Raw genomic sequence first — 27,910 nt, forward strand, 5'->3', positions numbered from 1 at the left:
AAACTATATTTTGGATAGGAAGGAAAATGTACTAAATATACTACTATGTTCTGAATATTTGTCATTCCAAAATTCCTATGTTGAAACTTAATCCCAAGGACACAGAATTAAGAGGTGGGAACTTTAGGATATGATTAGGTCACAACAGTTCTGTTCTTATGAAAGAGATTAATGGTTTTATGAAAGAGGCTTGAGGGAATCATTTTGCCCCTTCCATCATAAGATGATGCAGCAATAGGTCATCTGTGATACTGAATGTGCTAGCACCTTGATTTGGACATTCCAGCATCCAGAACTGTTAGCAAAAGATTTCTATTGTTATAAATTATCCAATCTAAGGTATTTTATTACAACAGCCTGAAGAGACTAATACATATACTAAACTAAAGATCTGATTGTCATTAATCCTTTAGACTAATTTCTGACCTTCCATAATGAGTTAGAATGAATGAAAAATTCCTTAGAAAAGGTGGCCTAGAAAAGGCAGTGTCTTTGGTGGAAAAATATTTTTAATCTTAGAAATCAAATTATTTTAAAAACTGTATTTCTTACAAGTCAACATTGTCAAATATATATTCATCAATAGTACATTTTGGCATATCAAGTGGATAAAGATAGTATCTTGTACTTATTTTGTATAATGCCCAGGGCAATGTTATGCAAATGAAGTGGCTTAAACCATATTTTTTGATGTTGACAATGATGATTTTTATTCAAAAAGATAAAACTTTTTCTGAAACTGATTTATTAAAAAGCTGTCAACACTTAACTATATATAACTAGTCAGAGAGATTACTAAAATTATCTTCATTCCATGCAGTTTTTAGTATTCATAAAAGGATCTACTGCCATTATCAACTTTTTAAAAAAAGAAAAACATTTAATAAATACTAATGTGCTGATTACTTTTCTCATAGTGTTTTATATTTAAAATACATGTACTAAAAATCAGTGCCATCACATTTGATGCTAGCACTTAAAACAGAGAACAACAGAAAAAATGGAAATGTGGTGCCAGGTTGGGTATATAATTTGTCTAGATACAATAAAGCTATTAAGTCTTATTCCTAAGAAATTATGTGGCAGCACAATGTTTTATATATAAAGAATCCAGTCACAGAGGTGAACGCCAGTAATCCCAACTACCCAGGAGGCTGTGGAAGGAGGATCACAAGTTTGAGGTCAGTCTGGAAAATTTAGCCAGGTCCTAGTCTACAGGACACAGCTCAGTGGTAAGTCGATTTCCTAGTAAGTGCAAGGCCATGGGTTAACATCCCATTGGGGCGTGGAGAGATAAATGCTTGTTTGTATGTTTTTTTTCTATTTCTGTAATTTTTGTTGAAACCTTATTGTTGATATTTTAGGGTTACTATGTAAAGAAACACTTTATGTTCACTATCTCATTAGTTATTATATCATACCCATATTACAGATTAGGAAATTAAAATGCAGAGAATGTTAACTTGCTTCTAATTACACAATTAATAAGTGTCAGATCTCAGCTTTAACAATATTAACACTGCCTTTAAAGATGAGACCAACATGTACAATAAAATACTGTATTAGAGAATTACATACAATAGTTGTTAAGTTCATTGGAAACCTGAAGATAGACATATTTAGAATTCTCCAATTACAGAGGAAAACACTCTAAGATTTCATTTAGAAATAGCAATAAAGACATCTAGTAAAGAAGAAAACACTAATATGTATTGAATTATTAATATGATGTAGGAATTCCACATTTGAATTATTAATTTTAAGGGGATGGAATGCATGAAAAATAACACTCCTAAATGTTTTAAGTAGAGGTTTATAATGTTTCTCTTGGGCAATTTTATGAAATGACTTTAAGATATCTATATTCATGATCTTCATTTATTTTACAGAATCAATACCATCTTGGACCAATGCACCAGACTTTCCCAATCCTCCTCACAAGTAGTTATGATAACGGACAATCCTGCAATCACACATTTAAGCCTGGGTACTAATTACAGGTTGCATATTTCTTACCCCAAATGTTTGGGACCTGAAGTGTTTCAGATTTTTGAACTTAGCATATGGTATCCTGGGACAGAACTCAAATCTAAACATGAAATTCACTCATGTTTCATGTACACCTTATACATATAGCCTGAAGGTAATTGTATAAAATATTTTTAGAGCATCTGCATTTTGACTGTAATTAGTCACATGGAGTTAGGTGTGGAATTTTACACTTGTGGTGTCACATTAGTGCTTAAAAGTTTCAGATTTGGGGGCATTTCAAATTTTGAATTTTGGGGTCAGGAGTGCTCAACCTATACCACATCCCTTAACGTTTCCACAATGTATGGGCTATTCTGAATGAACAAGATTACATGAGAAATTCATCCTCATATTTCTAATATGCACAACAAAGAACATGCTAAATGCTTCCTCAAAAGACATACTTTGTGTATCTTTAGTGATTAATTCTACCTTTCCTCTGGTACCACCTGCTAACTGATACCAGGAGCAGTTTCATTTTCAAATTCTTACATAGCATAGTAGGATATTGCAAAAGCAGGAGGGAGAAGATAAGAATTGTTCCAAAATATTAAACAACTCTATTTAGTGTTCTCAGAGGAAAAGGATACAGGATAGTAGCTTCCAAATTATGTGTGATGAGATCACTTTGATGGTAACTTAAAAACAGTGAATAAGAGGAAAATGCAATACAAGCAATATAGCAAGTTTAACTACTGTTTCATGAAACAATGGTTTCAGCTATATAGATTTATACTTGCATGAACACTGTATCACCATATCAAAAGTATTTCCCACCAAGGGCCCTGATAAGGAGATGTGAAAGCCATTGCTGAGTGGACAACACAGGTAGGCAGAGTTTTTAAAATATTTTGATTTTGACACATAACATTTAAAACATGAAAATCACCAATTAACCTATTGTCCCTAAAATATCATTTTTGTTGTTTTAAAAATGTAAATATATTAGAGCAATCAACAAGTAAAAACTCCACATATCCAATTCTACCAGTGAATACGTTCCAGCAACATGAATAAGAATGTATAAAATTGTGCTTACTTTACCAGCTGTAATTCATTTTAAACAGCTTATTCAGAGAGTTTTCAACCATGTATGATTAGCAGTAAATTTCCAACATTAAGTAAATGTATCAAACTTCCAAAAACTTCCAATAATGATCTGCTATTAGTCTTCCCAAACCATGACTTCAATATGATAAGCCACTGATAATTCAGATACCCAATAACTTGTTCTGATCACAAGCTTAAAAATCTTATTTCGTATCATTAGCCTTCAATTTAAACTAAAATTTATTAAAAATCTGGCTAATGTGTTTTTCTAAATTTCTTTTCTTATAAGAAAAAAAACAGTGAAGTAGTTAGAATATTAGGCCCAATATTCCCAGAGAGATTTCAATCTTTTAGAAATACAAACCTAACTCTATTTAGTGTTAAGAATATACCATGATAAGATCTTCGCAACTTGAAACATTCTTTTTCAGATATTTTGATTTCTTTAAACTTTACCAACATACTTACACACTTTAATGAAAGGCAGTTGTCTAAAACCATAATGTTACCATTACTGATATCATTCTACCAAAGGGCTCAGTTTGATTTGGTAAAGCATTAAAAAATGTTAAGAAACTAAATCTCTCTGTGTCACCCTGAGAATAATTTTTTAATGAAACAAACCACAACTGTGCCAAGTAAATACAAAGGCAAAAATATATAATAGATGGCATATATTTACACACCATTAAAATCTCATGATAGGGGTTAGGGTTGTAGCTCAGTAGTAGAGTGCTTGCCTTGCATGTGCGAGGCACTGGATTCAATCCCCAGCAACACATATAAATATATAAAGGTACTATGTCCATCTACAACTAAAGAAAATATTTTATGATAGAGATTTCCTACAAAATACTATGTCTATAGATCTATAACTATTCAGTTTCTGTAAGTTTTATCGTGTTTGAAAGTCGACTCATATTCAAACTCTAATAATTTCCCCAAAATGATTTAAAGAGTTTTTAATTTTTCATATGCTATAGGCCTGAAAAATAAATGTAAGAAACAGTAGGTAAGAATAGACAGGAACAGATAACAAGACAAAACAGAAGCAAAGAAAACCCTAGAGTGAAGTCTCACATTCTTCCCTAAGGGAATTCTGAAGATAATAACTAAAAGAAAAACTGTGAAAATAAAAAATATCCTTGAACAAATTCCCTGAAATCAAGTACAATGTAGATGTTTTTAGGTAATGATCCTTACTTCTTAGAAATACGTGTAAATGTGTGATATATGCACTTTAATGTGTCCTACACACTTTCCTAGAAGTTCCCTACAGCAATGAAGCCACTCAGTTGTTCTGCTCCTGGGAAACAGGCAAATGAAAAGACTCCAACAGTGTGCCCTTTCTGCTGGTTGTCTCTAGGCTCTTTTTCCTTCATCAGTTCCCCTGCCTCCTACTTAATGTTTATTTCTCATCTAACTTTTCCTAAAAGAAAGCCAGAAATTCAACAGCATCCACTTGCTGGTGGCCTGAATATTTCTTTCAGTGGACAGTCAATGTCACCTTTCAAAACATCCATTTGTTCTTCTTACCAGAGGATCTATCAATATGCGGGGAGATTGATATCTTTGGTTCATGTGGGAGAATGGTTGGCTATTTTTGCTTATTTCCACTTAATGATTCCTCTGGTTATAGATTTTGTTGATAGAATTATCATTAAATCTTAACTAGGCAAGACTTGCAGGTCACAAGCTGAAAATGAATGGGGGGTCATTATTTAAGGGTTCATTTATTTAAGATTATAAACTTTACTCCTTCCCTCATAACCTCAACAAGAAGGGCTCTCACAGAATGTTAGAGCTGAAGGGAGATCATTTCCCCAATCTGCAAAGTGAAATTTTCAATATTCCAATCCTGGGATGGCAAATAGAAAACTACTAAATTATATGTGTTAATTTTATAAAGCAGCAAAATAAAAGCTCCATTTCAGAAAAAAAACAAACTTTGTGGACCATAAAAAGCAACTCATTGTATGAAATCTTAGTTATGCAATACAAATAAGTCCTAGGGCCCTACTGTACCATGTTAGCATGGCATGTATGGTTAACAATAGGGTACTCTGTACTTAAAAATTGCTAAGAGGATAAACCTTATGTTAAGTGTTCTTACTACAAAACACAAAAACGAATGAATGAATAAATGATTCTATGACTACAGTGGGAGGAACATTTTGCAGGCAATGGACAGGCTCATGGTATAGATTAAGGTGATAGTTTCATGGGTGTATGCTTATCTCCAAAAAAATCATATTGCATACATTAAGCCCGAACAGTTTTGTGCATGTCAATCATAGTTCAATAAAATGGTTTTAAAGTTTCTGAAAAACATCAAGCTCTTGAAATTCTTGAAACAAATTTCATTTTTGACCATGTGAATTCTTCTAGTAAAAGATGAGGAACTGAACATTCATATTCTCTCCTCTTCCTATTATTTTATTTTATATTGTCAATGTTTTAAACACGAATATTCTATTTTGTAATCACAATTGTCTTTAAATCTTAGTTCTGTATTTAGATGGATACAGCTCCTATCATTAGTCCTACCCTCTATACTCAAAATCTTGGTTATATGATTGACTGTCAGGAATTAGTCATCAATTTTTCATGGAATACATTTATTAATGCTAAAAAAGTGACTCACAGCTATTAGGTTCTGTACCTTGGAGGCTCAGCTTTGGATTAAACTTTGGTGCCTGAGGAAGGAGATGTCTATGGAAGAAAAAGGAATGGTAGCAGAGGTCCAGAAATTTCACTTACTTGGGACAAACATCATTTGATATATTCTCTGGTTTTAGCTCTCCACCCAACTGGTCGTGGGCCAACAATCTATGCGTAGCAACTGGCAACATGCTTTTGTTTTAGAGTAAGTTTTTACTATTACTCATTGTAAGAAGAAAAGTGAAATCAGCTAGATCACTTAAAAGATGTGAAAATAACAATTTTTATAAAGTAATAACTTCCTTTGGGGAGTGTGAATCAATCCCTTTCCCCTAATTTTACAACACCTCTCGCCTTCAGCCTGTGCAATATTATCAAGCCTACAGCTCTCAAGTTCTTTCCTTGACTATGCTCATTTCTCGTTTCTATTCCTAGCTATTCACTCATTTCTACTCTCTACTGAGTAGGTTTTATCTACTCTCAACTTGAACTATGTATGTGACACTGGGTCTTTATATTCATATATAATCTGATCATGGGGGCTTTCATTCAAATATTCTAACTACTTATTAGGCACAGCTATCTATATGATTATGATCACCATCTCCCAAACTGAAATAATCTCTCCCAGCTATTCCTCTCTAATCTTATTCATTCATGTTCAAAATGTCAAGGTTACTTTTGACCTTTCTTCCTCTCCCAGTTTGATTAACTCATTCTTTATAATATTACTTACATCTTCCCTTCTGATCCTTCAGACACCATGCTAATTCAGAATCTTTATACTTCAAATAGATAACCACAATATGTACAATGATTCCTCCTGTTATAAAACAGAGCTATTTCCATGAAGCCATCTATTAGATTAACTCCCTACTACTATTTCTCTAATATTTTGAGTATAGTCCTTGACAACAGGATTGAGTCTAAAGTCTTTAACCTTCTATAATTTAACTTTAAAAAATTTCCCCTTACCTCCCCTCACACTTCTATAAAAATTTCTAGTTTAGCCAATCTGGTCTATTTATCATCCAAATAACATAGTCTATGCATTTCCCGTGCCATATCTTCCATCTGGAAGACATCATGCTCCTGATTCTTGGAAGTTCACCTTAAACTTTCCTATTCCCTTGCTGCCCAACTAGAAGTACTCTCCAGGAAAGTTAGCTAAGAAAGATCAACTCCTCCAGCTGCAAAATCAACTTCAAAAAACCATCCCCTCCACCTATACCACTAAAACATTTGGGGGAAACTGAGACCAAAGGACAATACAAACACTCTTCTTTCCAAACATTCTTTTCCAACATATTTATCTTGATCATTTCCTACATGCTAGAAGCTGTGCTAGCCACATGCACTTAAGTGTTTTGTGAGAAAGACTGACAGTATATAAATCATCACATCAGTACATAAGTAAATGCTGAGGAGTACACAAAAAAAGGTGGGGGGAGGACAGGGTGCACTGATATTTAAAGTCTGTGTGGCTGAGGGAAGGGTGAGGTGTGAAGTTAGTCTAGTGTGGGAAGACAGGAAAGGGATTAATTCAGTTTGGGAAGCAACAGAAGGCTTCTTTAAATGGGGGAACCTGTTAAGCAGGGGTGAAAAAATGATTAGGAATTAACTCTGCAAAGAGGTGGAAGAGTTCTACAGGAAGGAGAGCCAAGAGAAAGGCACTTTCAAGGATAAGGTCAAGGTGCTAGAGTACAATGAAAACTGTAAGAGGTGTGGCTGCAAAGGCCAGGAGGGACAGGAGCATGCTGGGCTTTAAAGGTCCTACTGAAGGTTTCTAGGGTTTATCCTAAGTACAGCCCTTGAATAGAATGTCCCAAGATTTCAAATTAGATCCATGGCTGACCCTGGGATGAGTAATGAAGAAGTAATTCTGAACTCAGAAAGAATTCTAATTTTACTACAATTAAAACACTTTTGCACCCCATCATTCTTCTTTGTGTGTGTGATCTCACCTCAAGTCAAGTTTAAAAAGCATATGAATTTATACATATGGCCATTTTCAGCTGGTCAACCTGGCTTTGCCAAGAGATCATGTACGCACACACACACACACACGTATGTGTATGCACCTTTAATACTTAAGGAAGTGTGGGCCAGTTTTATTTTTTTAAAAGCAAAATATTCCAATTAATAACAATCCAATGAAAAGCTCCATTTCACTGTCTGGCTATGTTAAATGTTCATTCTCTTGCCTTTTTTCATAGGATCCCTCATAAGGCAATATAAGTTTTAAAGAGAATACCAACAAAATTCTTGCCAAAGATTGTTTTAATTCTAATTGTTTTTATCCTCACCTGTCTATACTGGTGAGGATTTGGAAAGAAGATTGTTTGTATTGTCCTTTGGTCTCTGTTTCCCCCAAATATTTTAGGGTATAGTAGGTGCCTGCTATTCTACATTTCAAAATGCAATTACAAGTTTAAGTTATTTCTTCTAAAATTACAATTACATCATAGAAAAAAAGTTAAAGAAGTTCGGGTAACAAAGTAAGTAACAAAAAGACAGCTAGCATTTTTTGAGCAATTTCTGTATACCAAGTAGTTTATTAAGCACCTTAGTACACATTATCTCATTTAATTCTGAGAGGTGCCTGCTATTCTACATTTCATAAACACAGAAACTGGGGCTTATAGAAATATGCAAGCATTTCTCCATAATATATATACCTTAGACTTGTGCTATGCAGACTGGCCTGTGGTCACATGAGGCAACTAAACATTTGAAAAGAGGCTAGTTTTATCAAGTTGAGCTATAAGTATCACCATATTTCAAAGACTTAGTATTTAAAGATATCTTTAATAAATTTTTGAATATTGATAATACGTTAATATCACCATATTTTGGATATAGTGTGTTAAATAAAATGATTATTAAGATTAGTTTTACCTAGGTTTTTAATCAACTACTAGAAATTTTTAGATTACCTATGTGGTTCACATTGTGTTTTTATCAAACAGTGCTGACCTAGAGACCAAAGGTTAGGAGCTGATTTGGCCAGCAGACACCAAGTTGAAAGACAAATTAACACAGAAAAGGATACATTGATTCATAAAGATACTGGTTTTAATCTCCTTTCCATCAGTGAGTGGTCTTAGATAAGTTACCAAATCTCTTGGCACTTCAGTTACATCATCTGCATTATGGTGATATTAAATGTCCTCTAACAACTACTTCATATAGTATGTAAAGCAGCTAGTTGGTACACAATGAGCAAAGGAAGCAATTACTGAATACCTACTATAGCAATTGGGAAGTTTAAAAATTGGCTCGCAAAAGAATACAAAATTCACCCATTTGAAAATCATGTTTTATTCTTTTTCAGTGAGAGGAGTTAGAGAACGCTCGCTAGCTTAATATATGCCTTACTTTTAGATTGTATTAGAATATAAATCATTTATAGCCAATCCTCTCTCCCATTAAATTGTTTCTAAGATGAGTGCAGCAGCACATGCCCATAATCCCAGGGACTAGGTTGTGGGGACATGGTGCTGAAGCTTTAGGATCACAAGTTCAAAGACAACCTGGATAACTTAGGGAGAACCTGTCTCAAAATAAAAAATAAGGACTGAGGATGTAGCTCAGTGATAGAGTGCCCATGGTTCAATCTTCAGAACCCAAAAAATAAAGCTTCTAAAATGTTAGATTGAGAAGCCACAAGATGAGGTTAGGGAAGGTATAAAAAAAGAGGACATAGAAGTAAGGGCCTGAGTGTTCTTGAGTATACAGTAGTTAAATTCCAGTGAAAACAGTTTTGAACTCTAATTCAGCTACTCAATGGCCTTTTAAACATAACAAACTAAGACTAGTGAGTAAAGCGGCATCTGGGAAGTAAATTTTACTCTATTTTCTTTTCCTGGATCACAGTGCAAATTATTCCAGGATACAGACTATTTCATTATTACAACTGAGAAAAGTAATTTGCGCTATGTTACAAGAAACGCAAAATACAAGGACCATGCGATCTAATACTTTGCCATATTCTTTGCCCTAGGCTTCTGCCAAGTTAGCCCTGTATCCAGGTTGTACGTGCACTTTATAATGTATTATGTATGCACTTAAATGTGAAGGGTGGGATAGCTAGAGCATTCACTTGGATTATTTGATATATGTATCTGGTCTAAATTGACCTGAGACAATGAATGAGACTACCTATTTTTGAGTCTGCTTTCTTTTTAATTGAGTGCTACTGGGGTAAGGGGATAATAATTAAGGATTTGAGTTACTTAAATGTAGCTCCTTTAAATCATATACATAGATACCAAAATTGTTCATCTAACTACAAAACAACTTTAAGATAATAAGACTGGAGAAATAAAAAGCTATCGGATGCACAGATTTGAAAACAAAATAGAGACCGTGAAATAGTCACTGTTTTAATTTGGAATTTAACACAAGAATTTACATACAAAATTTTAGTTTTGCTGTTAAGAGTGTATACTCAATAAGTTGCGGGTGGAGTAATGAGAAAGGACCTTCCCTTTAATCTCATATGTAGCACTATCCATCACTTGCAATGAATTGTAAGCATCCCCTGAATATGAGTGACTTGGCCCTGGCTCTTTCAAATTAATAGATTCACACTGACTTATAATGTGATTGTGTCTATAGCACACCTATCTTTCAGTAAATGTCTTCACATTTAGAACTATGGGTAGAATAAGCCAGGAAAAAAAAAAGACGACACTAAAATTGTTGGCAACATTAATAATGACCAGATGAAACAGTAACATGTAATTAAATAATAATTAGAAAAAAATTACCAAAACTCTACAATAATATGTTATTACATTTCTGATGCTTAAATTATAGAGAAAAATATTCAGTAAATTTAAGAGAAAACAAACATTTTAAACCATTTGGTCAACAGTATTTCCAAAACACTTTAGGAATTTAACAGGAAAGAATTTATTTGCATAAACTTTAAATTAGCTAATACTTCAGTCGCACTTTTGAAGAAACTTCTATTTTGTTTTGAGAAATGCTTTTATCCCTCCATTCTGACCCCCACCCCATCCCACCGCCTGAGGATAAAAGTGAATAGATTAAATAAGGAAAAAGTTAAGATGCATTATTTTACTGTGAATGGCATATTTGTACTATCATATGCAAATAATCTCGCAACCCCACTGAGCTGTTAGGATGTCTTCAAATAATTTGATAATCTGTCTTTAAAGTTTCGCATTAAATGAGAGTTCATTTTTGCAAAACGCCTGGCAGCATTAAATCTTTTCTGAAAAGATAAAGGTCTCCTTCTTCTCGAACTGACATCATTACAGGATACATGTGTGAAAATTTTGCTGTCAAACATTGCAAAGGTAGGGGTGCGTGCGTGCGTGTGTGTGTGTGTGTGTGTGTGTGTGTGTGTTATCTGCAGACGTCTCACCTACACTCGCACAGCTCTCCTCTCCCCGACGCACTTACCCACCCCTCTCCCGTCCACCGGCAAGTTTCAAACTTTGTTTCCTTTGGGGTTCTGCACCGGCACTACCAACAACATCCAAAAGACAAAGGGCTCTGCCGTGGGTTAAAGGAATGCCAAATTTTAGTAGTGAGACAAAGCACTCAAATTTGAGCTTCAGGCGGAGCGGAGAATGCTAAAGCCCAAAGCTCGACGCCCTCTCCCTACACAGCTCCCTCCCCGCGGCCCGCGCGGGGAGCTCAGGCCGCCGGACTGCGACTCCGAGCTGCAGCCGCCAAGCTCCCAGCACCCTGTGGGGCCACCCGGCCGGCTCACCGCTTCACTCGGATGATCTGGTCCNCACAGCCGCAGCGCTGCCGGAGGCGGGGTCGGCGGCCGGGGCGGAGCCACGACACAGCCCCGCCCCCAATCCCTGTCGCCTAGGCAACCGGCCGCGCGCGCTCCCGGGAGGCCCTGCACCGCGCAGAAGCGTAGTCCCGCCCTGGGATAAACAAGCTTCACGTCCGCTCGGCAACACCCAACCCCGCACACCCGCGGCAAACCCTAGCGCCTGCGAAATGCGCGTGCGCGCTTCCCGCTTGCGGCAGGGGTAAAGTCCATTTGAGACTCCCACGCTCAGAATTTGGCAGAGAAGATGAGGTAGAGGGGCCATGGGAACTTCCAGGGTGGAAGGTGAGAAGACTAGATGCGCGATGTCCAAAGGGAGTCACTGAGTGCCCCTGCCCTATACCACCCAGAGTATTCCGGGGGTCTTCGTTCTTGTATAAACAGAACGATGTGAACCTTTAAGGAGAGAAGCGCCTCCAGGTCTCTGCCTGAGGCTGGTGAAACAATGAGCTGTAGCTTGGTTTCAAACGCCCAGACACTGAGGAAAGGAAGAGCCGGCCCTTCGGCCCTACGCCCTAGAGCTAGTCAGGGGCGCCCAGACACCACGTAAGCCAGGTCCACGCCCGATGACGTCCTCCAGACCCGCCCCTTTTCGGTGCCCTCAAGTCGAGCTCTTCCCACGCCCTGACAGCCATCGGCGCACGGAAAACCTGGAAAACGGAGCTCCCACCGGCAGCGGGAAGGCTCGGCGATACCTCATAGCAACAGCCTGCTGGGGGCATCTAGTAGGAAGCTGGGATTCGTTCTAACCAATTAGATCACGCCTCTGCACCCCATGGTACCACTCACAACCAATAGAGAGATGTTTGGTGCTATGTGTCCCCCCCCCACCGACCAACTTCAACCAATGGGGAAAACCCTAGTCTAGACTCAGCCAACCCACCTCCCAGAGCCTCACCAGGCTGGGCATTTGCTCTTGCGCACGCTCTGCCAACCAATCATAGGTGAGCTGATGAATGACGGAGGTTTGGGCTGAGCCAACCAGGACTCGCAATTCCCTTGCCTCCGAGGGCTGGTGGTATGGAGACCGGGCCAACACTGGCTGAGTCTGGGAGGGGCGGAGATGGAAGGGCTCGTTGCGGTGCTCTGTTCTGGCAAAGGAACTGGGTGCGTTGGCAGGCGAGAGTGATGAATTCTGCTTTTAACGTCGTCTCCGTGGCATTCTGCCTGAAAGATGGGCATGGAAGTGGTGCTGAGGGATGTGGGCTGAATCGTGGGCTGAATCGAGAAAACAGGGACTTTTGTCTTTAGGGTGAGAAATTTTCCGGTCCTTAGGAGGCACCGTGCTGCAGTCGCATTGGTCTTCCATGCGTGCCTTCTAAAACATTTCTTTTTTCTTGCACTACTAAAAATTTAGCACTGTGTCTTTGATATTAGAACTTAGTTGCACACCGTCTCCCATACGATCATATTTAAGAAGCTTTACATCTTCAATCATCCTCGACTGTGGGTTTTTTTTTTTTTTTTTTTTTTTTTTTGGAATCACTGATTGCTGTATTTAGCTTTTCTAAAACATTTCCTTCTCGAACAGGTCTCCCCGTGTCCATTGCTATCTCACATTTCTTGAGAACAATACATTTCTGTAGTTCTAATGTTAGATCCTAGTATACCTACCCACCATTCTTCTTTCCCACAAGGTCATCCTAGAGAGGATTTTGATCTGAGTTTCTCTAAAAAACAGATGTTCCCCACCTTTTCTATCAACTATCAAATTACTATAAAGGTGTACTCGGATTTTTCAATGTCCTCCTGCTCTGATAGCTCCATTATACCATTATGTTAGTGGATAACTAACTATGTTTGCATTACCTTGCTGTAGTATAACACGCACCAAGTTTTTGTTTAAAATAATTGAGGACAAATATCCTGTCAAACTTAAAATATAAATTGCAATTGTTCCTCAGTAAAATACAGCTGTCTCTGATACCCAGAAGATTGTTTTCAGAAAGGATACCCACACACATATCCCAAAATCTGCAGATTACATAACATGGTATATTTGCATATAATCTATACACATCTTTCTCTATACTTTGTCATTTCTAGACTGCTTATAATGCCTAATAGAATGTAAATGCTATGCAAATAATTGCTATATTGTATGGTTTAGGGCATAAAGACTAGGGGGAAAAGGCAGTACATGTTGGGTACTGATGCAGAATTTGATCTGATTGGTTAAATCCGTGGTTGCAGAACCCATGGATATGAGAACTGGCAGTATAATTCAGTTATTACTTCTTGGTTACATATTGACAAACTATGAGAAGTTAAATCTGAACTACCAGAATCGTGGTGAAAGCACTCTGAGAAAAATAAAATATCAGAAATGTTTTAAGGGAATGTAAACTGACAAGAATCATATCTCAATCGAATCTAGTAATGTAAAGAAGTAAATTTAAACATAGAGCTTACATGGATATGTCATACCTGAGCAACAATGGCTATAATTCAAGAGGATCATATAGGTAAACACAATGTTCACCTAGCTTTATAGAAGTCTCATATTTTGTGTAAAACTGATATGTGTTTTTATGATTAGTAGCAGCTTCATTTTTCTGAGGACAGACTGTCTCTTGTAGGCTGCAAATTGTGCATCTTGATGATAAGAAGTTCCTATGCTTGCTGAGGATTAAGTTGAGTCAAGAATCATCAAACTCTGTCTGTAAAGGTCATGACAGCCCATGTTGTACCTTGCATTACAGTAGTACTGACAATTCATTCACTTTGCAAGGGATAAAGGTACCATGATGTTTCTTTTTTTGAAAATTTTGCATTGGGGTTATGGATACTCAAGGTAAATTTAGGCATCTGTTTTCATTATTCCTAGGTCCCCAAAGTTGGGAAACTCTAGATTGTAGTGCATCTAATAGCAGTTGTTACAAAAATAGTGAGGGGCAACCTAGCACCCCACTTAGAATAATAGCTTTTTGACATTCCTCAAGCTATTTTCCCTGACCTTTCATCATGTTGACTTTTTCAATAGGGAGAAGTGTAGAAACTGCAGCCCATGGAGTGATTGTGACCATTTATGTTTCTCATATGACAGGCCTCAGTTTTCATTCCCATTCATTGCCATAAAGCAAAAGAAACACAATGGGTAGTAGCTTATTTTTTGTATCTACTTTGGCTTGGATATTGGTGGTATGGAGACCAGGCCGATGCTGGCGGAGTCTGGGAGGGGCAGAGATGGAAGGGCTCCTTTGATTTGTGGCTGTATGTAGCATAGTGGTTAAAAGGTTAGCTGCTGTAAGAAGGATGTGAGGACATTTAGAGAATTTGAAGATTTGGGTGGGAGATGGGTGTCTATTTCCTGACCCCTTGATCATGTTCATTTATGTGTCTGTATAACCTTTATTCCAGGCTTGATTTTAGAAATAAAAATATATATCTTCATTTTTTTGTAGGAAAGAAAACAAAAAAGAGATAAGGTGAAAATGATTTTTTCCCCAAGAGCAGTAAATCTTTATGACAGTAGAAACTCAACACTATACACTGACACTGTGGGGTCCCTGCAGTTTCAGAAGTATGTTTCTGTGAGAAAAGAGAGGGAGAGGGAGAGGGAGGGGGAGGGGGAGAGAAACTTCATTTCTTTTCTCCCCACTGGATCTGAAAGGGAGTTATCTCACCTATATCCAGATACCCTCAATTGTCACACATGTGTTACCATAGAAACCTAGCTTCTTTCTTCCTTTCTGTGAAAGATGTTGGAAAAGGTGGAACAAAGTGGGAAATAAAATACACTGTGTTCTGGGACTTCCTGATGCGCACAAGAAGCAAATACATAAAGAAATTTAGTACAAATAAGTTAATAGAAGATGTTTGTAATATGACCGGTACTTATTGGCTCTAAAACCCTGATTCAAATTGCTTCCTTTTAATACGTGCATGTCTCTGATTAATCATAAAGAGAAAGGACATATAAAGTACATTAGCACCTGTGAAGGGCTGCTGGCAATTATAAAAGGAACAGATGAAATTTTCCTAGCCTCTGAGGCTCCTAATACATTGAGAAACAAGTCCACATGAGGAGTGGAAAGGAAGGGGCAAATAAGCTTGCTCTTCTTTTGAAAATGTGACATGTCTTAGTGCTTTCGGAAAGAAAAAGAATTAGAGTATAGACACTGAATGCATATGTAAACAAGTCAATGAGGAAACCTGTTTGTTAAGAAAGCAAATGTTTCAAAAGACAACTTTAATCGGAAAACATTTCTAAAAGAAACTGCTTAATGATTAAAATGTAGGGAAGAAAACGAAAAAACCCTGAAGAATCTAAAGAGCTCAAGGGTTCTGAGGGAAGATGGGAAGAACCTAGATCCTGGTTGAGGACATTGAACCTCAAGCCCACCCTGGAACTGCTCTCCTGTGGCTCATGGCTAAGTAAACATCCAGTGTCCTTTGCTGTAAGTCTATTAGATTCTCTGTACCCTATAGTCAGATACATCTCAACTCTTACAGAAATTGGGAGGAATTCCAGACAAAATGGTGTTTTAAAAAATTCAGCAAGCATTTGTGACTACTTTCATTCTCTTGAATGAAATGATGAATGATGTGATAAAGATATTTATTAAACACTCAGTATGTATATTTTTCTGAGTTCTGAACAGTAAATGAATAGCCAAATGAGCTTGTGTTCTAGCAGGAGAGAAATACATTAATAAACCAATCGCATTATGTAAAATTAATGCCAATAAGGGAAAATGAGAGAGTTTAAAGGGTGTGTAATAAAATATAGATAAATAATAAAAGAAAACATAATTAAAGAAGGGAACAAAATTATAGATGCAAATGCTTCCTAAGAACATGATAATATAATGTCTACTTTGTACATGAATTCCTAGAGGGCAAGAGAAACAGGAAGGAAACCTGAATTAGATAGTCAAGGAAAGCTGAGGCCAATTCATACTGGAAACACCTTTTGAAGGAGGTGGACAAAGGAAAGGCTAGATGGGACAGATGGGAGGATGCAAGGATCCAGAAGAGCAAAGGAAGAAAGCAGGGATTGAGTCGGAGCAAGATGAGGGAGATTCCAAATCACTGGATCCATAATCCCCCTCACAGTAGTGTTACAGGGATGCCACTTGGGAAATATCAGAAGTTAGAACTCTCAACGCAAGATTATAAAAGGTGCAAAACTAATGTAAGGAAAAATAATACAGGAGAAAAAGTGGGAGTACAGAGTGCATTTGAAATTAAGGCATTATTCAAAATAATGAATAATTTGAAATGTGGGTGTCATCAAAGAATTGTCATGAGAAGTAATCATGGACCCAAGGGCACTGAGGAGCAATTCAAACTTTCACAAATAAAAGTAAAATGAAGAGTAGAAAAGAAAGTACAGACAGGTAGGATAAAAGTCTTGCTTATGGTTATTTTTTATGGTAGTGATTATTGACGTGCATTATGTAAAAATGGATTTGATTGAAAGATGCATTTCATTAGCCTAGTAATATGTAAAGGTGGTCTTTTTGGTAAATAATGTAATTTAAAGTGTTTTCCTTGGATTTTTTTTTTTTTTTGTAACTTGCTGTGGAAAAGTCTTTTCAGTAACAAAACCATAAAGAACAATAATTTACATGTAAGTGAAGCATTTGGGCAATAAAAAGAAAAAAAATGTAGATGTGCCAGATGTAATAGTAGAGCAATAATAATAATAAATACTTGTAGTGAAAATCAGAATTTTGTTAGGCATAATGTGGTTTATGGTCGAGTATAGCTAAGAAAATTTTCTGGGGGGAAAAAAAACAAAAACAAGCTACAGTGGCCAATGAACACCTTGATGTTACTGGAGGTAGAATTTACCGTTCACATTTGTGACCCCAGGTGTCACCTGAACAGATATCGGTCTTTACACCAATAGCACATTGAGTAAATTGGACAAATCCTCTACATGATTCTGATTTGCCCTGGGGTTAAAAATCAACAATATTATTAAATATTCATTCTACATTTTCTGAAGTAAAAAATCACACTTAAAGTCAATGGTGATCCTGAAAATGTCTACGAGGATACAGAATAACAAGATTACATACTTCAAATCCAGAATTTAACTTAAATTCTTCCTCCCCATTTGTCCCTTACACATGAATTAATCTCTCACCAGATTCCCCACTTTATACCTCTCTTCTCATGTGTACCACAGTTTATCTTGTATTATGTTTATCTCCATCTGTCATTTTAGCTGGTTTGGGGACCCATGAAAGTTGGGGGAGGGGGTAGAAGCTATAATGTTTCTGTCTTTCTAATCTCTATACTGCTCTAGCTAGTCAATGGTATATATTTAATAAGTATTGATTGAATTAGATTGAATATAAAATATTAAATGGCATTACAGTTATAATAAATTTCCATGTTATTGAATTATTGCATTCTGTCTATTAAAGGATATTATTTCTAGTTTCATAATACTTAAAGATCAATGCTATTTTTCAGCTTTGAACTTAAACTCTAAATGAAGGAAAACTGTAACGGTGAAATTTCAAATAGCTGTAATTCCTCAAAGAGCAGTGACATAGGCTTAATACAGAACAATTACAGCTGGGCCACATCCTTTAGTCAGTCATTTGTTTTTCTTACCAAATCCTTCTATTAAGACAAACAAATTCTGGATCTGACTGAAGAGTAGGAAATGTAGAAAGCCTTTCATTTTTATGTGAAATGAAAATAAAATTTTCATTGCATGAAATTTCATTGCATGTGAAATTACACTTTAAAATAATCACATCAACTTCTGTTTCAATAAAAAATTATTTCAATTAGATAAAAAATAACAATAATAAAACAAATCACCAAGGCAAATAACTTTTAAAAGATAAAAGTCATTGAGGTTAAAGAATATTAAGCTAATTTATAAAAACATAAACATACCCTTGCTATAGTTTTTTGTCTTGTGTCTCCTTAAAATTTCAGGAGTGTTTCTTGCTTAGAAATCAAGGATGTCTGAGTGGCAGGACTTGGACCGGCTGCGAAGGAAATATTTATGTTTTTAATTCCCTTATTAAGGATCCTGTCTTTCATTCCAGCCTCAGGCCTGGTGTAGGCAGGACAGGAAAGCTCAGAGATGGTGGGTGGGTACAGAAACTTCAAGACTAGTCAGATGCAGCAGACAGGGTGGAGCACTGAGGACACCAGCCTTGTGAGTCCCCAGTGGCTGCCTTGGTTAGGGACCCTGGGCATGATGCTTACTAACTACACAATCCAATCTACTCCCGTACAGATTTTAGAAGCACAGTTGAATGTGCTAAAATGGAATTCCTACCTACTCAGAACATTATACTTCTGTGTGCCCATATGCCCAACTTATTTCCAAATGTATTTGGGAAAAATAAAATATGGATTCTTGGTACTAAAGAGATAGAATATAGTGCATGTGACCATTTATTTTTGTAGTTTCCTTTGGGGTTTTTGTCATACTCTAGAGGACTTGTGTTGGTGGCACATGTGTTCCCTGTTCTAGGCATTGGTACATCATGCCTTGCTCATGGGCCAGTCAGGTCTGTTTCCTCTTGAATTTAGAACTGGCATCCAGAGGGATGGGCGTTCAAACTAGAAAGTATGAGAAAGCTGCACTGAGCCTTCATCATTAGAGAATGACAATCTACAGGAAATGTCAACAAAGTAGATTCTTAGAATCAAGAGAAAAGCAGTGGTGACTCACCTAGTTCAGAGGTGGTGTTTCACTTAGCTCTGGAGACCATTTCTCTTTAGGAGGAAACCAAAGTACATGTTCCACTGTTGGCATGTGAGATCCCTCCTCCATGCCAATCTTCTATGAAATTTTCCATTAAGTTGATATCAGTGGGCTTCTGCCACTCACAACTAGATTCCTCACAAAGGCAAGTTTGTTCCATTGGAATGTGTTTCCTCACACCCCCATTAGCTTTGCATTGGAAACCAATGGCATTCTATTGTCAGTGTTAGTCAGGTATTATGGCCCAAGTATTTCTCAGAACCTAATTGCACATGATAATAATGGCACATGGTAATAATTGCATTGATAACAATGGCTTCTGGAACTGCTATGTGACAGTGTGTCACAGAGGGTTCTGCCAGGTAGTTTGTCCTTTCTGCAATGAAGGAAATACTTTCTCTCATGCAGATTTAATAACAAAATGCAGTGCACGAGCTACAGATAATAGCCAGGTCTTGCAATGTAAAGCCTGGGCTGCAGCCTAGCTCACAGATCCAGGCATAGAGCCCAGTGCCAGCCCTCCAAAGAGTGGGCAATCCAGGAGCATTTGAGTTTTTCCTGTAGCTATTCAACAAATACACAAGGAGGTGTTCTGCTTTGGCTTACCATTTATTGTAGTTCTTATGCAGCGATAGTTTTCTAGTTGTCTTCTGTAGAAACTGAAAAGTCATACAGAATCATTTAGTTCCTCTTTCAGACAGTACCTGACTTGCCCAGAAACAGGTGGAGCTTCTCCTATAAATACAAGGCCTTCTTTCTTGCCTTGACTGCAGTGAGGGAGATTTGGCACTTCTGGTTGATAGTCACATTTGTAAACTTGCAGTCTTCTCTAAGATAGCTTTACACTTAAATTTCAAATCAATTGAAAATGAAACTCTTGACCATCTTTTTCATCATCTAGATTTAGATACCCTTGAGAGCAAAGAGGGATGCTATTAATAATAAAGACAGGACAACAGGCCTCGGGACTGACCCAGGCAAACTAGATGATGCTGTCAGCCTACCCTCAGGTTCCACGCATGGTTTCTGAGTAACTTGCATACTGAGAAGCCTAAGGATTCTTGGTGTCATTTTTTACCTACCATCATTCTCAGGCTCTGGACTCTCACTGGGTCCTGTAGTCCTGTTGACAGCTTCAGCCTCAATTCATACTTTCCACTCTAGGTTTGAATTTTTTCTCTGCTTTTGTACACAGTGATTTCCCATTCTACCACATAATCTTGGCTTTGAGGTAACTACATTTGATATATTATATCCAGCATTTTATAAGTGTTTGGAATTGGACCAAGGCTCCTTCTTCATCAAATTATTTTCCAGATTTCATTATAAATGAGGATTTGACTTTCCCTGAATTTCACATACCCAGAATGCCATTTCTGATGTTTGTCATGAGCAGAATTGACACACAGGAAAGCACAGCCAAAATCTAAATCTGAGTTCATCACAAGGCAGAAAGATTGTCTAAAAAGAAAAATAAAACTGTCTTCTACCCTAAAATATTTAATATTTGAACTAAAGTCAGTCCTCTGATACTCTGATGGCAGTGTGGCTACAAGTTTTAAACTTGGGGGAGGAACTGGGATTATTTGTTTTACCCTTTTTTTTCAGCCAGCTTTCTGTCACTATAAGAAAATACCAGAGAGACACAACTTAAAACAGGAAAATTTTCTTTTGTCTCATGGTTTCAGACCATAGTTGGCTGACTCCATTGCTTTTGAGCCTGTGGCAAGGCAGAATATCATGACAGGAAGCATTTGGTGGAGCAGTGGTGCTCTCCTCATGGTGGCCAGGAAGCATGAGAGAGAGAAGGGGCTGGGGTCCCAGTGTCCCTTCAAGGCCACACCTCCAGTGACCTATCTTCCTTCTACTTGGCTCCAACTCTTGACTGTCCCATCACCTTCCAATAAGTACCACAGATTGAGTACCAAGCCTTTAGCTTTAGTGACAAAAGGTTAGGTTTTATTTGTGGACTGCTCATTTTTGAGTAAGAATTTGGGGGTCACCGCATGACACTGGCCACTGAATGGAGCCTCCAGGAATGTGGAGCACGTTCCAGGAAGCTGACGTCCACATGCCTTGCAGGGGCGGGGACCGTCAGTGGGCACACTTCTCAGTTCTCAGGTTCCACTGTCTTCAAGCAAGTCTCTTACCCAGTAACCTCGGTTACAGGACTTGATGCCTTAGCTCGGAGGCTCAGTGGCAGTGCTGCAACAGTCTGCACAGGGCTGGGCTCTGACAGGGACTGCTGAGGCCCCGGGGAGCAGGGATGTGCACAGACTCACCATGTTATTTTTTCTTTTGGCATTTGAAAAGTGTCAGATTATATTGTGGACTGATCCACACTGGAAGGTTATTAAAGTAAATAAGCAGAAGGCTGCCAAACACATAAGATAGCCTTTCTCAGGTTTCCTAAAGGAAAACTGGCTGGGGATTGTTGGAGGATGCTGGATTTACATCTCAAGAATCGAGCTGTCTCTGTTCTGCAAGTAAACCCCTCACACATGTCCACTGTCCCTTCTCACCATAACTCTCAGCACTGCTTTGTCCAAGGGCAAGTTCAAACCAATCCAAGCGTCCACCAACAGGAGAATGAATAGGCAGCATGGTGTACTGTATAACTATATGGTGAAATATTACTCAGCCATGGAAAAAAGGGCATGCTGATGCATATTACTATGTAGATAACCTGGACAATGTGGAAAGTGAAATAAGTCAATCACAATGGACAAGTTCTGCATGATTCCATTTGCATGAAATATCTAGAACAGGCAAATTCATAGACATAGAAAGTAGACTCAAGGTTACCAGGGGCTGGGGTGGAGGAGGGAGTGGGAATTAGCATTAAATGGATATAGAATTCTACTTAAGGTAATCAAAACATTCTGAGCTGCATGGTGGTGAGGTTGTGAAAGTACTTAGTGCCACTGAACTGTACACTTAACCTGGTTAACCCAGCAGATTTTATGTTACATGTACTGTAACACACACAAAAGAAAGAGGGAGAGAGAGAGACAGAAAGAGAGAGAGGCACACACTCCCACTTCTGGAGAAATGGAGTGGACATACTTTTCCCCATTTATTCTGCTAAGTACAGCGAAAGCTCTGCACATGGCAAACCCAAGAAGTGACCCACCTGTGAGTTTCCCGGGTTTTCTTTTTGCCTCTTACACCCCAGGTGTGGGGCCAAGAAGTCAGCCACCTGCAGGCAACAACAGTTGCTGGGAAGACGAAGAAGAAAGAAGCCCTGGGGCGCGGGCTTGGCACTGAAGGTGCTGGTTTCAGATTTGATGGGTGATGAAGGATTTGCCATAGGGGGAACCTGTCTTTGGGTCTGGGGATAGGGTGACGCCGTCTTTGGGTCTGGGAGCAGCTCCAGATAGGTGGATGCAAAGCTTCTGGTGGGTCTCAAAGCCACCCACAACTCCTCTAAACTCTCCAAATACAAAGCCTAGCTGGGATCTAAATGTGACCTCTTGACTCATTTCTAATCCTCACTGGAAATTTTCAAAGACCAATTGGATCCCCTAGGTGGGGTCACCTTGATTATGTAACTCATTATCGTGACTGCAGAAGCCACCCAATCTCAGGCAATTGTTTCCAAATAAACAGAGTTACTCAGGAGAACTTATGCCCAGACCTGTCATTGTTCCAACACTTTTATACAAGAACTGAGTTTCTAAAATTCAAACTCTTATCCCTAGTAAAGATTAGTTAACTGTTAATCCTGTGAGAAAAGCAAAATTTAACACAAAAAGGAACCCCAGTGGCAAGTCTCTCTGCTTCCTTGTAAACATCAAGATAAAGAGTGAGGTAAAGGCTGGAGGTGAAATTTCATTTTCGTCCCTCACTTTCTTTGCTGTGCTGAAAAAAATACTCAGCAAAACTCTCTGTGCCTTTGTTTTCTTATCTGTAAAATTGGAGTAATGCTAATAATAAAGACTCTAAAAATTATTAAAAAGTTCACTGCATACAATTTTCATCACAAATTCATAAATCTTGGAACGCAGGGACTCTCTTCATCTTTAGAACATTCCAGAAAAACCTAGTCTGCTTGCTGCCTTATAGACATGCTCAGGGAGGGCTTAACTGACCAAAGCTCTGTATCCATGGCTGAGTATTCAAGTCCGCTGGAGCTGCAGGGGACATACACAATCTCATCTTTGCATCCCTGGGGCTGAAGAACTATGTCCCGGGGGCCACAGGTCCTGTTCTGGATGGCTTAGAAATCTACCCACTCCCTAATCCTGGGCTGGAATGTCTCAGTGGCAGGGCTGATGGGTACAGTCCTTCATTAGAAGTTCTGAGAAACAGTCATCTCTCATTTATATATCTTCCTCAGAGTTTCAGCCTTATCTTGGCTTCCTCAAATCTAGCCACAAAGCTACTCAATAAAGAAGTGGAATTTTTAATTCCTAGGTTGCAAATTAAGAAACCTGTGCCTGTGGGGAGCAGGTTAAGTGGTTATGTCACTGGAAAGCATTCAATTTTTTGGTGGTGCTGGGGATTGAACCCAGGGCCTTATGCATGCCAGGCAAGCATTCTACCGACTGAGCTATATCTCCAGCCCCTAAAGCATTCAAATTTAAGTATATAAAAAGTATAAATAAAGTTCAACACTTACTTCATATTTTATCCATTTGGTTCTATTTGTCAGGCACCAAAAGAGAAGGATTTGACATTCATATCCTTTGCCTGTATTTCCTCTTCCTGAATGATCTGTGTAACTTTAATTTTCTAAATCACAATGTGGTAGGTTAACTTTAGAGTAGTGTAAGAAAAATGTAGATCTGGAGATCACTTTTTGAGAAGTCTGTCTAGATATTTAATTAAGAAAGTCTCTCATTAAGAAAACAGGTAACAGAATTTTTTAATTTTTACCTCAGTCTCAAGTAGTCAATTATTAGTTAAAATGCATTTACAGGATATCCTAAGTCAAGGGTTAATGAAATTTGTCATTTATTTCACCTTCTGTAAGAGGATTACCACAAACTTTATTCATGGGTGTCTTGCTTATTATTTACATGAATTATTTATCTTATGCCTTGAAATTTAATACCTGTCATAGAGCTGCAAATTACACGATCCATCTTGGGTTTTGTAGTTTGCTGTCTAAATGGGTAATCAATCTCAGCTATTAGTTTTATTTATTAAGCACAGCTGGAGAAGTAGAAGTTTGACCCCATCTTACATTATGCTAAAAACAGGAATGGTTCGTCCAGAATGTTAAAGGCAGTGCAGCTAAAGGCAAAACCAATTTAAGTGAAAGGTAAATTAATAAATACTGGGCCAATCCTTTGTGTCAGGATTATAGGAGGAGATTAATATATTGTCCCTGCCAAGACAGAAACCAGAGCATGCTGGCCAACAACAACAACAAAAAAAAAAAAACACTGAATCATATCATGGTTTCAAGAGTCATTCTGAATCAGTAAAACAAACTTTGGAAAGTTTAAGAAATAAACTCTCAGATGGCAAGACTTACCAGTTTCCTCTTGTTTAATTTTTTTCCCATACTATTGGTCTATCCTAAGACCTTCAAGCAAAATGGATCAGAATGGTCTAAGAGCCATCTAAGAATAGTAATGCTGAGAAAAACTGATAGTGAGATCAGTTTTTCTGAGTTACTCTTTGTCTGGCTGCCTTTCATTTGAGAGTACAGAACAGAGGAAGATTTAGGCACTGTGACCAGGCCTTTCGGCTTGGGGGGTTTGAGGGGAAGGAGGATGGGTTACAGAATAAGAAACTAAACTCAAAATTTTCAGCACAAACTCTGCTATTCTCATGTTTTTTTCTTTACCTCATATTAAAACTTATATTTATCACCCAAATTCTTAACCCAGTTTTTACTTTTAGACTTTCTAAACAGCTAAATACTTAGCTTTTTTATGAACTAGAAGAGTATGCAGAATCCCAGAACTTTGGCTACTAAAAAATACTGCAGAAAGAGAATGTGGTGTGCTGTGATCGTGATGATTGAGTCTTAAACGCTGTGTGTGAATATCATTTCTCCGGCAGCGGGGTCTCTGTGAGTCCTTTTTTCTCTGCTAGAACGTTGTCCTCCCTCACCCTGCTGTGTTGTACAGGCAGCCTTTAACTCAGTGTCCCAGTTATTTGGGGAAAGTTTTCTAAGTCTTCAGAGGAACCCAGGTCCTCCTCTGTTCTGGAGTCTCCTATCCTGTCCAAGGACTAACTTTGATGGCAGGAAAATTGACATTACTTGATTGGTGTCTGTCTCTCCCAAGGGAAAGGGGCCCCTGGGGTCAAGGGCCTTGCCACCTTTCCTCCTCAGTTTGCCTCCAGCTCTTAGCGCAGCACTTGGAGCTTAGCAGACCTCCATTAATACTTGTTGAATCAATGACTGAGAAGTGAGAGCATTTTGCTTTTGAATTGGTGAGAAAAGGGATGGGAAACACAACTTTTGTGCCTTCCCAAACCATCATGGAACGTGTATTCCTGAGACCACTAAGAAGGACGATTTCTCCCAGGGGTTCTAAGTGCAGGTCTGACTAAGTTCAGCGCTGGCTGAACTGGAAATTACTAAAAATGGTGCTGAAAGCTTCTCTGTTGTGCAACAAATGTATAACTGGCTTTAAAATTGACATCGATTTTCTATCTTGCAGTGGGAAGAAGGAAGAAGGAGACAACTGAGATGAACCTCACCTGTATATTGTTGGGTCACTCCTGCTTCTCCCACTCCTGCAGCATCTGCGCAGCGTCCGGGACATGTTTTATTGCTCCAATTCAACAGGAGAGATCAACAACTGGACCCAGTTTGTGGAGACTGGAAAACAGGATTTCCTTTTGTTTTATGACCTCAGTTTCCACCTCCTCCACCTCTGTGGCCTCTAGTTCCTCTTTCCTTTGTCAGGGAAGGTGTCACCTATGGGTTTCCTCCTCAAAATTGCAAAGGAAATTCAAGATATAGTTCCTTTTCAGTCTGCATCTTGGCTTCGTGACAAAACTCAGCTATTGTTTTGAAGAGAAATATGAAATGGAATAGTAAAAATTGAGATCTATGCAAGAAGCTCCCTCTAGTTCATTTTCATCTTGTCTTCAATTAGCTCAACAATATGTGTATTGCACATTTTGAAACAGAAGGCACTGTGGTATGTGTCAGCTAATAAAAAACATTCAGTCTGTAGGTAGCGATATAAGACAGACAGTGGTAAGTATGAAAATAAAAATACCAAGACAATGCTATTGGAGGACAGAGAATTGATTGATTGATTCCAGTTTCAGTATTTAGAAGACGTTGAGAAGGTTCTGAACCTTGAAAGACAGACCTTTAATTAACGTGGAAGATTTCAATCAGAGGGAGAAGGGATACTTCCAGGCAGAAGAAACAAGGGAAAGCTAGACAAGAGGGTGGGAGAAAAGAGATGTGCTAGAGATATTGGATAATACTATGCAGCTAGAGTTACTAATGTCTGGACAAATAATGAGAAATAAGATTATAAAGGTGGATTGCATCTGATAGAGGAGGCCTCGAATGCAATGCAGGCCAGCTGGACTTTGTTCTGCAGATGGGATCTGCTCAGGAAAGGTTACATTTATTTGACTTTTAGTAAGTTGTGTTTGGTGTGTTAGTAAGAAAGCTAGAATTCTATTCTGGTGAAACAGAGATTAACAGGGAGGCTATCCAAGTTTCTAGTACCATTATGTCTTGCCCTGTTACTTCCTAGGGGTTTGGGCTTGAATCTGCTTGTGTGGAGACATGGGCTTTGTTGGCCAGAAGGGGGTTGAAAGACACTCAGTTTGCATGAAAACATACCTGCAGAAGAGGCTGGTTGCCCTGTGCCTTGCTGGTAATGACTCTGGGTCCTTAGCCTGTGGGGGGCAGTGAAGGAGGGGCAGGGTGTCTTCCTGCTCCCTGCAGGCTGGCAGGAGCTCTTTCCAAGATTCCATGTGTGATTCAGTATCACCCCAGGATGTTTATGTTCATTTCAGCTTTGTGAATTTAATTGGTGGCATTTCCTCCTATATTCTGGCAATCAAGTACTTGATAGTCCTTATTTTCATTCTTTTTTCCCCCTTCTTTGTGTCATATACATTTTTGTGTAAAGCTGAGGAAGGTTGAATCTTGGGCTGCTATCCAAATCATCTTAGACCACAAATAAGCACATGATATTTTGAAGTTCCTTTTGGTAATTTCATGGTACAATGATAACAGAAATAATAATAATTAAAAATTCATGAAATATTTCATGTCCATGATTATTTTAAAGTCAGACAAGACTTAAAGAAGATTGGAAGATCATCCGGGCTACTTCTACAGTCAGATGGGGAAGGGGACAGAGGACCAGGACCTAGGCCATCCTAGTGCAAGAGAGTTCGGACATGATAGGGCCAAAGGGTAGAATGTGTAGAGGTTTACTGTTGATTGGAGGTGATCATTGGGGGAAATGATGAATTTGCAATGTTATTCAAGTTTCTGGCTTCTGGAAGGAAGGAAGGAAGGAAGGAAGGAAGGAAGGAAGGAAGGAAGGAAGGAAGGAGTCAGAGGGAAGAGCTGGAGACTGCTGAAGCCAAGGAAGGAAGGGAAAGAGAGGGAAGAAGAGTTCTTTTAGGAATGGTTGCATGAACTGGACAGAGAAATACATACTCTTTTTATGTAGACACATGAAAATGGTAGTTTATTTTAAAATATACATTTTACCAAATAC

General features: G+C 38.3%; 1 long non-coding RNA gene across 1 annotated transcript; it reads left to right on the forward strand.

The window, feature by feature from the left end:
• Positions 1–11,524: 11,524 nt before the first annotated feature.
• Positions 11,525–26,271, forward strand: LOC125616078. Its single transcript, XR_007346694.1, has 2 exons — positions 11,525–12,667; positions 25,868–26,271. It is a non-coding gene; the product is annotated as an uncharacterized LOC125616078 (long non-coding RNA).
• The last annotated feature ends 1,639 nt before the right edge of the window (positions 26,272–27,910 follow it).

Source organism: Marmota marmota, unplaced genomic scaffold (genome assembly GCF_001458135.2).
Source record: "Marmota marmota marmota unplaced genomic scaffold, marMar, whole genome shotgun sequence".
In the NCBI taxonomy this organism is placed as follows: Eukaryota; Metazoa; Chordata; class Mammalia; order Rodentia; family Sciuridae; genus Marmota; species Marmota marmota.